General features: G+C 43.9%; 3 non-coding genes and 2 pseudogenes across 3 annotated transcripts; all 5 read right to left on the bottom strand.

Moving 5' to 3' along the window:
• Positions 1–5,779: 5,779 nt before the first annotated feature.
• Positions 5,780–5,868, bottom strand: LOC140274110 (U2 spliceosomal RNA; annotated as a pseudogene).
• Positions 5,869–6,176: 308 nt separating this feature from the next.
• LOC140274119 (U5 spliceosomal RNA) lies at positions 6,177–6,290 on the bottom strand. The gene has a single exon (XR_011908101.1). It is a non-coding gene; the product is annotated as a U5 spliceosomal RNA (small nuclear RNA).
• Positions 6,291–10,516: 4,226 nt separating this feature from the next.
• Positions 10,517–10,645, bottom strand: LOC140274347 (U5 spliceosomal RNA; annotated as a pseudogene).
• A 413-nt stretch (positions 10,646–11,058) lies between these two features.
• On the bottom strand, positions 11,059–11,249 carry LOC140274209 (U2 spliceosomal RNA). The gene has a single exon (XR_011908184.1). It is a non-coding gene; the product is annotated as a U2 spliceosomal RNA (small nuclear RNA).
• Positions 11,250–11,557: 308 nt separating this feature from the next.
• Positions 11,558–11,671, bottom strand: LOC140274125 (U5 spliceosomal RNA). The gene has a single exon (XR_011908106.1). It is a non-coding gene; the product is annotated as a U5 spliceosomal RNA (small nuclear RNA).
• Positions 11,672–16,892: the final 5,221 nt, after the last annotated feature.

Genomic DNA, 16,892 nt, shown 5'->3' with positions numbered 1-16,892 from the left:
TTTAAACAATAAACAACAAACTTTGTATTATGAGAAAGAACCAGACTCATTCTTCAGGATTCCGAAAATAAGCTCTATTTTACGAGTTATGCACGAATTCGGATTCTCCTATAAAACGAATTCCTTAACTCAAACCAAGTTAAGACTGCTTTTTCCTTCATATTTATTCATGTCTAATCAAGTTTCAACGATAAACAACGTTGTACTTTGTAGAATGAGAAAGAACTTCTTCAGCAATAAGCATCTCTCCACATATGACGAAATACAGATTTTGCTATAAAATTAATTCCTTCTATCAGCCTGACTTAAAACTGTTTGTCCACCTTATTTATTCACTTCAAATCAAGTTTCAATAATTAAAAAAATGTTGTAGTTTGAGAAAGAACAACTTAATCTTCAGCAATCAGTATAAAAAGAGGGTAAGAAAAGGTGCAAATGCCAACCATACATCACTAAAAGGTGGAGCGGAAGTATTCGGCTGCAAGTAGGTGTGAATGTTCGACCATAATTTGTAAAAAGCGGGTAAGAAAAGGTTCGAATGCCCGACTATATATTAACAAAAGCGGGAGGAGAGGTCTTCGGATGAGAGTGGGTGAGAATTTCCAACCATAATCTATAAAATGCGGTGAAAAAAAAGGTGTGAATACCCCATAGAACACTAAAAGGTGGAGCGGAAGTGTTCGACTGCAAGAAGCTGTGAATGTCCGACTATATTTGGTGAAAAGCAGGTGAAGCAAGGTCTGAATGCCCAACCTTACATCATCAAAAGCGAGATCAGAGGTGTTTGGCTGCAAGAAGGCCATTGTTTGCCAAAAGGGGGTAAGGTGCGAATGACCGACTAAATATAAACAAAAGTGGGGGCGGAGGTCTTCGGATGCAAGTGGGTGTGAATATCCCACCATACAAGTATGGTGGAGAGGAAGCTGTGAATGGCCGACCATAGTAAAAAGCGGGTGAGAAAAGTTGCGAATGTAAAACAATACATGATCAAAACAGGGAGCAGAGGTGTTTGGCTGCGACAAGGTGTGAATGTCCACCCATAATTAATGAAAAGCGGGCAACAATTAGGTTCGAATGCCCAACCATACATCATCAAAAGCAGGTGTAGATGTGTTCGGCTACAAGAAAGTTTGAATGTCTGACCATAGTTTGTAAAAAGCTGGTAAGAAAACGTTCGAATGCCCAAACATACACCATCAAAAGAGGGAGTGGAGGTGTTCCGCTGTAAGAAGGTGTGAATGTCCGACCATAGTTGGTAAAAAACGGGTAAGAAAAGGTTAAAATACCCGACTGTACACAATCAATAGCGGGAGCGGATTGTTCGGCTACTAAAAGGTGTGAAAGTGTGACCATGGTTTGTGAAAAGCGGGTAAGAAAAGGTGCGAATGCCCGACAATGTATGATCAAAAGAGGGAGCGGAGGTTTTCGGCTGCAAGAAGGTCTGAATGTCCAACCATTATTTGTAAAAACCAGGGAAGAAAAGGCTAGAAAACCCGACTATACACCATCAACAGCTGGAGCGGAGATGTTCAGCTGCAAGAAAGTCTGAATGTCCATCAATAATTGCTAGAAAACATGAAAGAGAATTTTCGAATATAAAACCGAACATGATCATAAGCGGTAGAGGAGGTGTTCCGCTGCAAGAAGGTGTGAATATCCACCCATAATTACTGAAAAATGGGTAAGAAAAGGTATGAATGCCCAACCATACATCATCAAAAGCAGGAGTGGATGTGTTCCGCTGTAAGAAGGTGTGAATGTCCGACCATAGTTGGTAAAAAGCGGGTAAGAAAAGGTTCGAATGCCCGAAACATACACCATCAAAAGAGGGAGCGGAGGTGTTCCACTGTAAGAAGGTGTGAATGTCCGACCATAGTTGGTAAAAAGCGGGTAAGAAAAGGTGAAAATACCCGACTGTACACAATCAATAGCGGGAGCGGAGTTGTTCGGCTACAAGAAGGTGTGAAAGTCCGACCATGGTTTGTAAAAAGCGGGTAAGAAAAAGGTTCGAATGCCCGAATATATACCATCAAAAGCGGAAGCGGAGGTGTTCGGCTGCAAGAAGGTGTGAACATCCGACCAAAGTTTGTAAAAAGTTTTGTAAGAAAAGTTTCGAATATCCAACCAAATATAATCAACAGCGGGAGCAGAGCTGTTCGACTGAAAATAGGTGTGAATGTCAGATCATAATTTGCAAAAAGCTGATGAGAAAGGGTGAGAATGCCCGACTATACACCATCAAATGCGGGAGCGGAAGTGTTCGGCTGTGAGTAGGTGTGAATGTCCAACCATAATTGCTGAAAAATGTGTTAGAAAAGACTAGAATGCCGGACCATACATCATCAAAAGCGGGAGAAGTGGTGTTCAGCTGCAAGTAGGTGTGAATGTCCAGCCATAATTACTCACAAACGGGAAAGAAAAGGTAGTATTGCCAGACCATACATGATCAAAACAGGGAGCGGAGGTGGTTCAGCTGCAAGGTGTAAATGTCTGACTAAAGTTTGTAAAAAGCGGGTAAGACAAGGTGCGAATGCCTGACAATGTATGATAAAAAGCGGGAGCGGAGGTGTTCAGCTGCAAGAAGGTCTGAATGTCCATCAATAATTGCTCGAAAACATGAAAGAAAATTCTCGAATATCAAACCGCACATGATCATAAGCGGGAGAGGAGGTGTTCAGCTGCAAGAAGGTGTTAATGTCCACTCATAATTATTGAAAAATTGGTAAGAAAAGGTGCGAATGCCCAACCATACATCATCAAAAGCAGGAGTGGATGTGTTCGGCTACAAGAAGGTTTGAATGTCCGAGCATAGTCTGTAAAAAGCAGGTAAGGAAAGGTTCGAATGACCGAACATACACCATCAAAAGAGGGAGCGGAGGAGCTCCGCTGTAAGACGGTCAACAAAGAACAACGTTGGATTTTGCAGTAGAAAAAGGAGCAACACTGAAGGATCAGGAATCCGAGAATAATCTTCTTTTCATACGTTCTGCATGATTTGGGATTTTATGTATAAAATGAATTCCTTCACTCAAACCAAGTGAAAACTGTTTTGTCCTTCATATTTATGAATGTCTAGATCGACTTCAACAAAGAACAATATTGGATTTTGCAGTAGAAGAAAGAGCCACACTGAAGGATCAAGAATCCGAGAATAAGCTTATTTTCATACGTTCTGCTTGATTTGGGATTTTGCTATAACATTTTTGAGGAGTTATGCATGATTTTGGATTTAGCTATAAAATTAATTCCTTCACTCAAACCAAGTGGAAACTGCTTTGTCCTTCATATTTATCAATGTCTAGATCGATTTCAACAAACAACAAGGTTATATTTTGCAGTATAGGAAAGAGCAACACTGGAGGATCAGGAATCCGAGAAAAAGCTTATTTTCATACGTTCTGCATGATTTGGGATTTTGCTATAAAATGAATTTCTTCGCTCAAACTATGTTAAAACTGCTTTTAACTTCATATTTATCAATGTCTAGATCGACTTCAACAAAGAACAACATTGGATTTTGCAGTAGAAGAAAGGGCAACACTGAAGGATCAGGAATCCGAGAATAAGCTTCTTTTCATACGTTCTGCATGATTTGGGATTTTATGTATAAAATGAATTCCTTCACTCAAACCAAGTGAAAACTGTTTTGTCCTTCATATTTATGAATGTCTAGATCGACTTCAACAAAGAACAATATTGGATTTTGCAGTAGAAGAAAGAGCCACACTGAAGGATCAAGAATCCGAGAATAAGCTTATTTTCATACGTTCTGCTTGATTTGGGATTTTGCTATAACATTTTTGAGGAGTTATGCATGATTTTGGATTTAGCTATAAACTTAATTCCTTCACTCAAACCAAGTGGAAACTGCTTTGTCCTTCATATTTATCAATGTCTAGATCGATTTCAACAAACAACAAGGTTATATTTTGCAGTATAGGAAAGAGCAACACTGGAGGATCAGGAATCCGAGAAAAAGCTTATTTTCATACGTTCTGCATGATTTGGGATTTTGCTATAAAATGAATTTCTTCACTCAAACTATGTTAAAACTGCTTTTAACTTCATATTTATCAATGTCTAGATCGACTTCAACAAAGAACAACATTGGATTTTGCAGTAGAAGAAAGAGCAACACTGAAGAATCCGAGAATAAGCTTCTTTTCATACGTTCTGCATGATTTGGGATTTTATGTATAAAATGAATTCCTTCACTCAAACCAAGTGAAAACTGTTTTGTCCTTCATATTTATCAATGTCTAGATCGACTTCAACAAAGAACAATATTGGATTTTGCAGTAGAAGAAAGAGCCACACTGAAGGATCAAGAATCCGAGAATAAGCTTATTTTCATACGTTCTGCTTGATTTGGGATTTTGCTATAAAATTTTTGAGGAGTTATGCATGATTTTGGATTTAGCTATAAAATGAATTCCTTCACTCAAACCAAGTGGAAACTGCTTTGTCCTTCATATTTATCAATGTCTAGATCGATTTCAACAAAGAACAAGGTTATATTTTGCAGTATAGGAAAGAGCAACACTGGAGGATCAGGAATCCGAGAAAAAGCTTACTTTCATGAGTTCTGCACTATTTCGGATTTTCCTATAAAATGAATTGCTTTGCTCAAACCAAGTTAAATTTGCTTTGTCCTTCATAGTTATCCATGTCTAAAAATGTATCAAGCACAAAGTTCCTCATATTACCCTGAATGAGAAAGAAGCATCCCTTTGGTTGAGCAATACGTTCCTTTTGAGGAGTTATGCATGATTTCGGATATTGCTATAAAATTCATTCCTTCACTCAAACCAATTGGAAACTGCTTTGTCCTTCATACTTATCAATGTCTAGATCGATTTCAACTTCTTCTACTGCAAAGTCCAATGTTGTTCTTTGTTGAAGTCGATCTAGACATTGATAAATATGAAAGTAGGCCTTCTTGGAGCCAAACACCTCTGATCTCGCTTTTGATGATGTAAGGTTGAATGTCCACCCATAAGTTTGATGTAAGGTTTGGCATTCAGTCCTTGCTTCACCTGCTTTTTACTAAATATAGTCGGACATTCACATCTTCTTGCAGCCGAACACTTCCGCTCCACCTTTTAGTGTTCTATCACATCTTTTTTTTCTCCACATTTTATAGATTGTGGTTGGAAATTCTCAACCACTCTCATCCGAAGACCTCTCCTCCCGCTTTTGTTAATATATTTGAACTTTAGTCGGACATTCACACCTGAACCACCTCCGCTCCCTGTTTTGATCATGTATGGTCTGGCAATACTACCTTTTCTTACCCGTTTGTGAGTAATTATGGCTGGACATTCACACCTACTTGCAGCCGAACACCACTTCTCTCGCTTTTGATGATGTATGGACCGGCATTCTTACCTATTCTAACACATTTTTCAGCAATTATGGTCGGACATTCACACCTACTCACAGCCGAACAACTCCGCTCCCGCATTTGATGGTGTATAGTCGGGCATTCTCACCCTTTCTCATCAGCTTTTTGCAAATTATGATCTGACATTCACACCTATTTGCAGTCAAACAGCTCTGCTCCCGCTTTTGATTATGTTTGGTTGGATATTCGAACCTTTTCTTAACTGCTTTTTACAAACTTTGGTCAGACGTTCACGTCTTCTTGAAGCCGAACACCTCCGCTTCCGCTTTTGATGGTGTATATTCGGGCATACAAACCTTTTCTTACCCGCTTTTTACAAACCATAGTCGGACTTTCACACCTTCTTGTAGCTGAACAACTCCGCTCCCTCTTTTGATTGTGTACAGTCGGGTATTTTAACCTTTTCTTACCCGCTTTTTGCACAGATACTACACTTGATCTTAGCCAAAATGCCGAGAAGCGATAACTGTCCACTGGTTCACATCCGAGGGTCCTTCCTGGCACAATGCGCACTTGTAGCAGTGTTCTTTTTATGGCTATAGGTGGCCAGAGTGTCACTTTGCACCTCCGCCCACCCGCTGCAATGAGCACTCTTCAGCCCTTTTAAATGGTATAACTTCGCACTCCCGCATGCTCCAGCAAGCACCATTCAAGCAACAACTTTGCACTCCAGCTTCGAACATCGGCACAGTCGCAACAAGTAAGGCGACTCTACTCAGAGAAGTCACTCTGCACAGTAACAAGATTTCTTTTGCACAGACAGAAAGGGCTTCACCCGCAAAGGTAAAGCCTGCCAAAAATAGAAACAACTCATTAGTGCTGCTCTCCACGGAAGTCTTTAGTAAAAGGCGAAAGACTTGTACGTTATGAAGCGAAACCAGAGTACGATTATCCGTCACTGCGGGAGCAGGGCATCAGCCTAGTTGGCATAACCACCTTCCCCATGGTGAGCTTTGCTTGGTTGAGACGCTTGCTCCCCCCCTTGCTCCTCGGCTGACCAAGTAGGAACAATCGGGCCCAATTCGATGGCTGCCTTGTCTTTTACTCTGTGCAAAAGACAAAGCAGCAACAAAAACACCACGGGAACACCGTATTGAGGCTTTGTTCTGACCGCTCATTCGGTGTCGCGTTTCTTTCAAGCAATTCTCCCGGTTAGCCCGCACTCGGCTCGCTCCCAGAGCCGTGTTAAAGTCTACTTCGCATTCACTCTCTTTTCTCAGCAGACTCTTGGGATTTTATCTATAAAATGAATTTGTTCACTCAAACTATGTTAAAACTGCTTTGTCCTTCATATTTACCATGTCTAGAAAGATTTAAACAAAAAAAACAAAGTTGTACTTTGCAATAAAAGAAAGAGCAAATCTAAAGTTTCCGGAATCCGAGAATAAGCTTACTTTCATGAGTTCTTCACGATTTCGGAGTTTGCTATAAAATGAATTCCCTCACTCAAAGTAAATTAAAGCTGCTAAACCGCTAATCTGTTACATGTAAGGCAGATGTCAAATTCACCGAAATAGGATCTAAGGTTATTTGGCCAATCGAGCTGTAGCAGCTTCGGTAAAAGAGTATAAGTTGAAGAGTTTGTGAATAAAGGTGTGCGCACACATAGTGAGCTGTAGGAAAATAGGCAGGGAGCAATGCCGGCTGGGGTATATGTTCTTGTATGTTGTCTGACTGTTTGATTTGAATGTGTTGTGTAAGTCTCCTGTTGAATGTTTTATGTTTGGGCTTTGACACGCTTCACTGTGGTTGTTAACTGTGTGCTGTGTCCTGAAATGTTATATGTTTGGGCTGTGTGACATGCTTAATGCTTGTCAGTAGCTACCCACTTATTCATATATAGCAACTGACAACATAAGAAGTCCGGACATACTTTGATAGTAGTTGTAGAAGTATCCTTATTGATAATAGATAAACTAATTCATAGTGATAGAACAGTAGATGAACAGGTGCCTGCACATGTCTCACGAAAATAAAATGGGTGTATGATTGCTGACGGCAGAGCAATACTGCCAAACTTATGAGTTCTTGATTCAGTGTCTTGACGTGTATACGCTGTTTCGCTGACTTGATTGTCACAAGAAACAAAGTGTGTTTGTGTTTTGGGAGGATCAGTATGTATGGATTCTGATGTGACTGATAAACCCATTCGTATCTTAAGCATAATCTAATACGTGAGACAACGCCCTGGTACACAATAAAAAAAAATAAGAGAGAGCGGTTTTGTGTCCCCACAGTCCATAATGTAGAAAAGAGAGAAATAAGCCTTTCTGATTTGGTGTGTGTGCTCACAGTGCAGAGTGTAGAGAAAAGAGAGAAAAGAAAGCCGTTTTGGTGTCGCGGGTGTTGTGACTTACACACATTTCTGAATTGAGAAAGGAAATTATTTTAGAGGAAGCGCTAGAGTTTAGATCCCACATTTGTTGATAGGCATTCATTTATTTCTTCACTTCTGATGAAGTTTCAACAATAAATAACAAACTTTGTATTATGAGAAAGAACCAGACTCATTCTTCAGGAATCTGGAATCCGGATTCTACTATAAAACGAATTCCTTAACTCAAACCAAGATAAGACTGCTTTGTCCTTCATATTTATTCATGTCTAATCAAGTTTCAACGATAAACAACGTTGTATTTTGTAGAATGAGAAAGAACTTCTTCAGCAATAAGCATCTCTCAACATATGACGAAGTACAGATTTTGCTATAAAATTAATTCCTTCTATCAGCCTGACTTAAAACTGTTTGTCCTCCTTATTTATCCACTTCAAATCAAGTTTCAACAATTAAAAAAATGTTGTAGTTTGAGAAAGAACAACTCAATCTTCAGCAATCAATATAAAAAGAGGGTAAGAAAAGGTGCAAATGCCAACCATACATCATTAAAAGGTGGAGCGGAAGTATTCGGCTGCAAGTAGGTGTGAATGTCCGACCATAATTTGTAAAAAGCGTGTAAGAAAAGGTTCGAATGCCCGACTATATATTAACAAAAGCGGGAGGAGAGGTCTTCGGATGAGAGTGGGTGAGAATTTCCAACCATAATCTATAAACTGCGGTGAAAAAAAAGGTGTGAATGCCCCATAGAACACTAAAAGGTGGAGCGGAAGTGTTCGGCTGCAAGAAGGTGTGATTGTCCGACTATATTTGGTGAAAAGCAGGTGAAGCAAGGTCTGAATGCCCAACCTTACATCATCAAAAGCGAGATCAGAGGTGTTTGGCTGCAAGAAGGCCATAGTTTGCCAAAAGCGGGTAAGGTGCGAATGACCGACTAAATATCAACAAATGTGGGGGCGGATGTCTTCAGATGCAAGTGGGTGGGAATATCCTACCATACAAGTATGGTGGAGAGGAAGCTGTGAATGGCCGACCATAGAAAAAGCGGGTGAGAGAAGGTGCGAATGTCAAACCATACTTGATCAAAAACGGAAGCGGAGGTGTTCGGCTGTAAGAAGGCGTGAACGTCCGACCAAAGTTTGTAAAAAGCAGTTAAGAAAAGGTTCGAATATCCAACCAAACATAATCAAAAGCGGGAGCAGAGCTGTTCGACTGCAAGTAGGTGTGAATGTCAAATCATAATTTGCAAAAAGCTGATGAGAAAGGATGAGAATGCCCGACTATACACCATCAAATGCGGGAGCGGAGTTGTTCGGCTGTGAATAGGTGTGAATCTCCGAGCATAGTTTGTAAAAAGCGGGTAAGAAAAGGTGCGAATGCCCGACAATGTATGTCAAAAGAGGGAGCTGAGGTTTTTGGCTGCAAGGTCTTAATGTCCAACCATAATTTGTAAAAACCGGGGAAGAAAAGGCTCGAAAGCCCGAACATACACCATCAAAAGAGGGAGCGGAGGTGTTCCGCTGTAAGAAGGTTTGAATGTCCTACCATAGTTTGTAAAAGGCGTGTAAGAAAAGGTTTGAATGCCCGAACATACACCATCAAAAGAGGGAGTGGAGGTGTTCCGCTGTAAGAAGGTGTGAATGCCCGACCATAGTTGGTAAAAAGCGGGTAAGAAAAGGTTAAAATACCAGACTGTACACAATCAAAAGAGGGAGCGGAGTTGTTCAGCTAAGAGGTGTGAAAGTCCGACCATGGTTTGTAAAAAGCGGGTAAGAAAAGGTTCGTTTGCCCGAATATACACCATCAAAAGCGGAAGCGGAGGTGTTCAGCTGCAAGAAGGTGTGAAAGTCCGACCAAAGTTTGTAAAAAGCAGTTAAGAAAAGGTTCGAATATCTAACCAAACATAACCAAAAGCGGGAGCAGAGCTGTTCGACTGCAAGTAGGTGTGAATGTCAGATCATAATTTGTAAAAAGCTGATAAGAAATTGTGAGAATGCCCGACTATACACCATCAAATGCGGGAGCGGAGTTGTTCGGCTGTGAGTAGGTGTGAATCACCAACCATAATTGCTGAAAAATGTGTTAGAAAAAGTAAGAATGCCGGTCCATACACCATCAAAACAGGGAGCCGAGGTTGTTCAGCTGCAAGAAGGTGTGAATGTCCAACTAAAGTTTGTAAAAAGCGGGTAAGACAAGGTGTGAATATCCAACCAAACATAATCAAAAGCGGGAGCAGAGCTGTTTGGCTGCAAGAAGGTCTGAATGTCCAACCATAATTTGTAAAAACCGGGAAGAAAAGGCTCGAAAGCCCGACTATACACCATCAAAAGAGGGAGCAGAGGGGTTCAGCTGCAAGAAGGTCTGAATGTCCATCAATAATTGCTTTAAAACATGAAAGAAACTTTTCGAATATCAAACCGCACATGATCATAAGCGGGAGAGGAGGTGTTCAGCAGCAAGAAGGTGTGAATGTCCACCCATAATTACGGAAAAATGGGTACAAACTTTGGTTGGACGTTAGCCGAACACATCCACTCCTGCTTTTGATGATGTATGGTTGGGCATTCGCACCTTTTTTTTTACCAATTTTTCAGGAATTATGGGTGGACATTCACACCTTCTTGCAGCTGAACACCTCTCCCACTTATGAACATATTTTTGGCAGGCTTTACCTTTGCGGGTGAAGCCCTTTGTTGCTTGAATGGTGCTCGCTGGTGCAACAACTTTGCACTCCAGCTTCGAACATCGGCACAGTCGCAACAAGTAAGGCGACTCTACTCAGAGAAGTTACTCTGCACAGCAACAAGATTTCTTTTGCTCAGACAGAAACTCATTAGTGCTGCTCTCCACGGAAATCTTTAGTAAAAGGCGAAAGACTTGAACGTTATGAAGAGAAACCAGAGTACGAATATCCGTCTCTGCGGGAGCAGGGCATCAGGCTAGTTGGCATAGCCACCTTCCCCATGGTGAGCTTTGCTTGGTTGAGACGCTTGCTCCCCCCCCTTGCTCCTTGGCTGACCAAGTAGGAACAATCGGGCCCTATTCGATGGCTGCCTTGTCCTTTACTCTGTGCAAAAGACAAGGCAGCAACAAAAACACCACGGGAACACCGTATTGAGGCTTTGTTCTGACCGCTCATTCGGTGTCCCGTTTCTTTCAAGCAATTCTCCCGGTTAGCCCGCACTCGGCTCGCTCCCAGAGCCGTGTTAAAGTCTACTTCGCATTCACTCTCTTTTCTCAGCGGACTAAAAGAAAGTTTCATCTTGGGCTCCCTGAAACTTCCATCCTGCACCGCTGTTTGCTTTTTCACAAGAGCAGAGAAGAGCGCACCGTTCCCAGCGGCACTGCAGTACCGGGTCGATGCTTGGAGTGAACGGAGTAAGCTCCTTTTTCATCTCCTATTGCTAAAAATCCATTTAATATGTAGTCCTCGTATAGAGGACATATCAGATATTAAACTGATAAGAACAGATACTACACTTGATCTTTGCCAAAAGGCAGAGAAGCGATAACTGTCCACTGGTTCACGTCCGAGGGCCCTTCCTGGCACAATGCGCACTTGTAGCGGTGTTCTTTTTATGGCCATAGGTGGCCAGAGTGTCACTTTGCACCTCCGCCCACCCGCTGCACTGAGCACTCTTCAGCCCTTTTAAATGGTATAACTTTGCACTCTTGCACGCTCCAGCGAGCACCATTCAAGCAACAACTTTGCACTCCAGCTTCGAACATCGGCACAGTCGCAACAAGTAAGGCGACTCTACTCAGAGAAGTCACTCTGCACAGTAACAACATTTCTTTTGCACAGACAGAAAGGGCTTCACCCGCAAAGGTAAAGCCTGCCAAAAATAGAAACAACTCATTAGTGCTGCTCTCCACGGAAGTCTTTAGTAAAAGGCGAAAGACTTGTACGTTATGAAGAGAAACCACAGTACGATTATCCGTCACTGCGGGAGCAGGGCATCAGGCTAATTGGCATAGCCACCTTCCCCATGGTGAGCTTTGCTTGGTTGAGACACTTGCTCCTCAGCTGACCAAGTAGGAACAATCGGGCCTTATTCAAAGGCTTTTTCAAAGTCTAAATTTAAGATGACAAGCCGGGTGTTTCTGTCTCTAGCGTAATCAATGATGTCTCGAATCAGTACGAGGCTGTCGGTGAGTTGTCTCCCTGAGATTGCACAAGCCTGGTCTGGGTGAATTACCTCCTCTAAAACAGAGGACATCCGTGTCGCTAAAACCTTACTAAAAAGTTTACAGTCAAAGTTTAAAAGTGTGATGGGCCTCCAATTCTTTAGGTCAGTCTTATCATTTTTTTTTATAAAGTAGAGTCACTATTCCCACTCTAAAACTGTCAGGCAGTCGGTCGAGTTTTTCAAAATCTTTAAAAACATCTAAAATGTCTGATGATAAAAGGTCCCAAAAGGTCAGATAGAATTCTGCAGGAAGCCCATCTAAACCCGGTGTCACACCGTAATGAAGTGTGGGCCCCGGTGCGGTCACAGAGTCAGGAGAACAAGAACTCTTAGTTCAAACAAAAGTTTATTGGTTAACAGAAAATCTCACACAGAGGAAAAACCTGGCCTGGTGAGCAGGGAAGTCGGCCTGCAGGACCGGAACAAAAAACCAAGGTAATCCAAGAACTGAAAATAATCCACAAAACACCAAGGGTCAGGATCCAGGTCGTGAACCAAACAGGCATAACAAATACATTAACACACGAGCAAAGAAAGGCGGAGAAGACCAGGTATTTAAACTAACGGGGGAATCAAGGGAAGATGGAACACAGGTGAGTTACGAACCAGGTGTCACAGCAGTGGCTGTGACAGTACCCCCCCTCCGACGACCGCCTTTAGGCGGCCCACCAGGCTTGTTAGGGTGGGTTCTGTAGAAGTCGGTGATGAGGGCATGGTCCAGAATAAATCGACGTGGAACCCAAGAACGCTCCTCCGGGCCATAACCCTCCCAGTCAACCAAATACTGGAAACCCCTGCCACGACGTCTGACATTCAGAATCCGATTAACTGAGTAAGCAGGATGGCCATCCACGACCAGGGGGGGAGGAGGAGGTTCAGCTGGAGGACCAAGTGCACAAGAGGTGACTGGCTTTAAGAGGGACACATGAAACGTGGGGTGTACCTTAAGGGAGTCTGGGAGCTTAAGGCGCACAGCCGAGGGATTAATGATTCTGACCACTGGAAAAGGACCAATGAAACGAGGGGACAGCTTACGGGAATCCACCTGCAAAGGCAGGTCCCTGGTGGATAACCACACCATCTGCCCAGGCTGATAATTAGGAGCGGGCTAACGCCGACACTCTGCGAACTCGTCGCAAGTGTTCCTGAACAGAAGGGACGGACACATCATCCTCCTGGGAAGGGAACAAAGGGGGTTGAAAACCATACATTACCATGAATGGCGACATACCAGTAGCAGATGTGGAGAGACTGTTATGAGCATACTCCACCCACGGTAGCTGAACACTCCAGGAGGATGGGTTACGTGCACACACACATCTTAAAGTGGCCTCCAGGTCCTGGTTGGCCCGTTCTTTCTGGCCGTTCGACTGAGGATGGTACCCAGACGATAGACTAACCCTTGCCCCCAATAAGCCACAGAACGCTCGCCAAACCTGGGAAGTAAACTGGGGTCCCCGATCAGAAACAATGTCCATGGGGATACCATGGAGACGAAAAACATGATGAACCAAGAGCTCAGCAGTCTCCAGAGCAGAAGGGAGCTTCGACAGTGGTACAAAATGCACAGCCTTAGAAAAACGATAGACAATAGTAAGGATGACAGAGTTACCTGCAGAAGGAGGTAGACCAGAGACAAAATCCACCGCGATGTGAGACCACGGCCTTGAGGGAATGGGGAGAGGGTTCAGCAAGCCTCGGGCACAGACAGAGCACGCTGCCACAAACTGATTGGTGTCACGGACCAGCGTGGGCCACTAGAACTGCTGTCGAATAAGCTCAAGTGTGCCCCAGGATGGCAGGCCAATCTGGAGGAGTGCCCCCACTGCAGCACCTGAGACCTAACGTTCTCGGGAACGAACAAAGAGTTAGGTGGTCCGATCTCTGGACGGGGACAACGGGAAAGGGCCCTCTTAACCTGCTGCTCAACCTCCCAATGGACCGCTCCCACAAAACCGCTTGGAGGGAGCACAGGCTCAGAGGGATCAGTCAATGGCTGTCTCTCTGTCTGACGGGAAAGGGCATCAGGCTTTAAATTACGGGAACCGGGTCTATAAGAGAGAGTAAAATTAAATCTGCCTAAAAAAAGTGCCCATCTGGCCTGTCGAGAATTGAGACGTTTGGCTTGCTGAAGGTAGGCCAAGTTCGGTCCGTCCGAACCACAAATGGAATTTCTGCTCCCTCCAGCCAGTGTCTCCACTCCTCTAATGCCAGAACGACTGCTAAAAGCTCCCGGTTACCCACATCATAGTTGCGCTCAGCTGGAGACAGCCTGCGAAAGCACTGCTCCCACACCACTGTCAGAGGCATCCACCTCCACTACAAACTGCTTAGAGGTATCAGGGTGGATGAGAACAGGCGCAGAGGAAAACAGCTCTTTAAGTCTTGAGAATGCCTGGGCAGCTTCAGAGGTCCAGGTAAAAGGGCTGGAGGTGGAGGTAAGTTGGGTGAGTGGAGCAGCCACCTTACTAAAATTCCTAATAAAGCGCCGGTAAAAATGAGCAAAACCAAGGAAACGCTGAAGTTGCTTGCGGTTCTCAGGTACTGGCCACTCAACCACCGCCCTTACCTTGGCTGGATCACAGCGAATCTGACCTCTTTCAATGACAAAGCCCAAAAAAGAGACTGACTGGACATGAAACTCGCATTTCTCAGCCTTGACAAATAATCTGTTCTCAAGCAATCTTTGGAGAACTAATCTGACATGCTTGCTATGTTCCTCCAGTGTGCTAGAAAAAACTAAAATGTCGTCCAGAAAAACAAAAACAAAACGGTTGAGCATGGCACGGAGTACATCATTAACTAAGGATTGAAAAACTGCCAGTGCATTAGTTAACCCAAAAGGCATGACCAAGTACTCAAAATGGCCAAGAGGTGTGTTGAACGCCGTTTTCCACTCATCCCCCTCACGAATACGGACAAGATGGTATGCATTCCGAAGATCTAGTTTGGAGAAGACAGTGGCTTGATGAAGGGAGTGAAAAGCTGAGTCCAATAGTGGCAGGGGATATTTATTCTTGACAGTGATAGCGTTCAGACCACGGTAGTCAATGCAGGGGCGCAAGGTCTTGTCTTTCTTAGACATAAAAAAAAAACAGCACCTACAGGGGAGGAAGAGGGGCGAATGATACCTGCTGCCAATGACTCCTGTATGTACCTCTCCATAGTCTCTCTCTCGGGACGGGAGAGGTTGTAAAGGCGGCTGGAGGGGAGAGGGGACCCAGGCAGTAAGTCTATGTGGCAGTCATAGGGACGGTGTGGTGGGAGAGAGAGAGCTTGATGTTTGCTAAATACCTCAGCCAAGTTATGATAACAAGGAGGAACCCCAGAAAGATCAGGAGAGACGGAAGGAACTATGGCAGGAGGACTCAAGGCTGGAACAGCAGATCTAAGACAATTATTGTGGCATACTACACTCCAGCTAATGATTGTGCTCTGTGTCCAGTCAATGTTGGGATTGTGCAGTCTAAGCCAGGGGAGACCTAAAACCACAGGATTATGAGGAGCAGGCATAATAAAAAAACTGATAAGCTCATGGCGGTTACCAGAGATAAGTAGAGATAAAGGTACAGTCTGGTGAGAAATTACAGACAACAACCTACCGTCTAGAGCATTTACCTTACAAGGTGCTGTAAGTGACACAACAGGAATATTATGTAGTTTAACAAAATCTGCGGCAATAAAATTCTCATCTGCCCCAGAATCCACAAACGGGTTTATAGCCACCTCCTTAGAGTCACAAAACAAAACGGCAGACAACTGAGTACGTGTGGAAGTGAAAAAACCTGAATCTTGGCTCACCTGGGTCCCCCCCTCTTCAGGTGAGCCTAGGCTTTTGGCAGATTGGGGCAGTTCTCTCGAACGTGGCCGGGTTGGCCACAATAAAAACAAAGCCTCGCCTGAAGTCTTCGTTGACGCTCAGTCGGAGTCAATCTGGCCCGTCCAAGCTGCATGGGTTCAGGAGGGGGCAGGACAACAGGAGTGTGAGCACCTGCTGGAGTGGACACCTCCACCTGTTGGCCAGAGGCAGAACCAAACAACGGGGTACAGGCAGAAGCGATGCAGCTCCGGTCGCGCTCTCGGTGTCTCTCTCGCACGCGGTTGTCCAACCGCCTCGCAAGGTCTATTAAATCGGCCAGGGATTCTGACTCATCCCGAGCCGCCAGCTGATCTCTCAAATTGTCATTCAGGGAGCGAATAAATATTCCCATCAACGCAGCATTATCCCAGCCGCTCTCCGTCGCCAGTGTGGAGAACTCAATAGCGTGGTCGGCTGTGACACCCCGTACCCAGGAGACCATTTGTTTTCAAGCTATCCTGTAGCTTGATGGAGGTGAAATACCTGTCAAAATATAGGTGTGTTCCTGTTGAAAGAGACTGTGCCAACCTGGAGACTGCATTCCCTCCGATTCCAAGTTGTTGGTCAACAGTGAACGTATTCTTGCCTTTGTACACTTCAAACTCCAGTACCAGACCATTGGCACTGGCAAGGAGAAATACTTTCAGTCCTGTGGGGTTTGGTTTTCCGGGCACAAACTGTCGTACAGGACACCGGCCTGTGAATGGATCTATAAATGCCTTCCCTGGCCTAGGCAGATTAAACAGACACTCTGTTTAAGAGAGGTCTCACCTTCCAGAGGGGATCACGCTTCTTCTCCTCATCAGAGACATCAATATCATTTGTGACTTTGATGGACTGCCTGATCTTGAAGAATCTGTCTCGACTCATTGCATCAGCTATAACTGGGACCCTTGTCTTCGCCGCCCAGTACATCCGGATCCTAGGGTATCCGAGGCATGCCATGTACATAGACATGCCAAAGAAGGTTTTCAGCTCCTCTGGTGTGGTTTTTAGACTTCCTCCAGTGATCAACACCTCCTGATTTTTTGTTCGTGCTGACATTTCTTTAAAAACTTGGTCATCGATGTGCTGTTGGAAGTAGTCAGAGGGCTTCCAGTTCTG

Source organism: Leuresthes tenuis, unplaced genomic scaffold (genome assembly GCF_036924035.1).
Source record: "Leuresthes tenuis unplaced genomic scaffold, fLeuTen1.0.hap1 SCAF_17, whole genome shotgun sequence".
NCBI classification, from domain to species: domain Eukaryota; kingdom Metazoa; phylum Chordata; class Actinopteri; order Atheriniformes; family Atherinopsidae; genus Leuresthes; species Leuresthes tenuis.
Note: the sequence above shows the minus strand (reverse complement) of the source record. Positions and strands in the feature narration are given on the sequence as shown.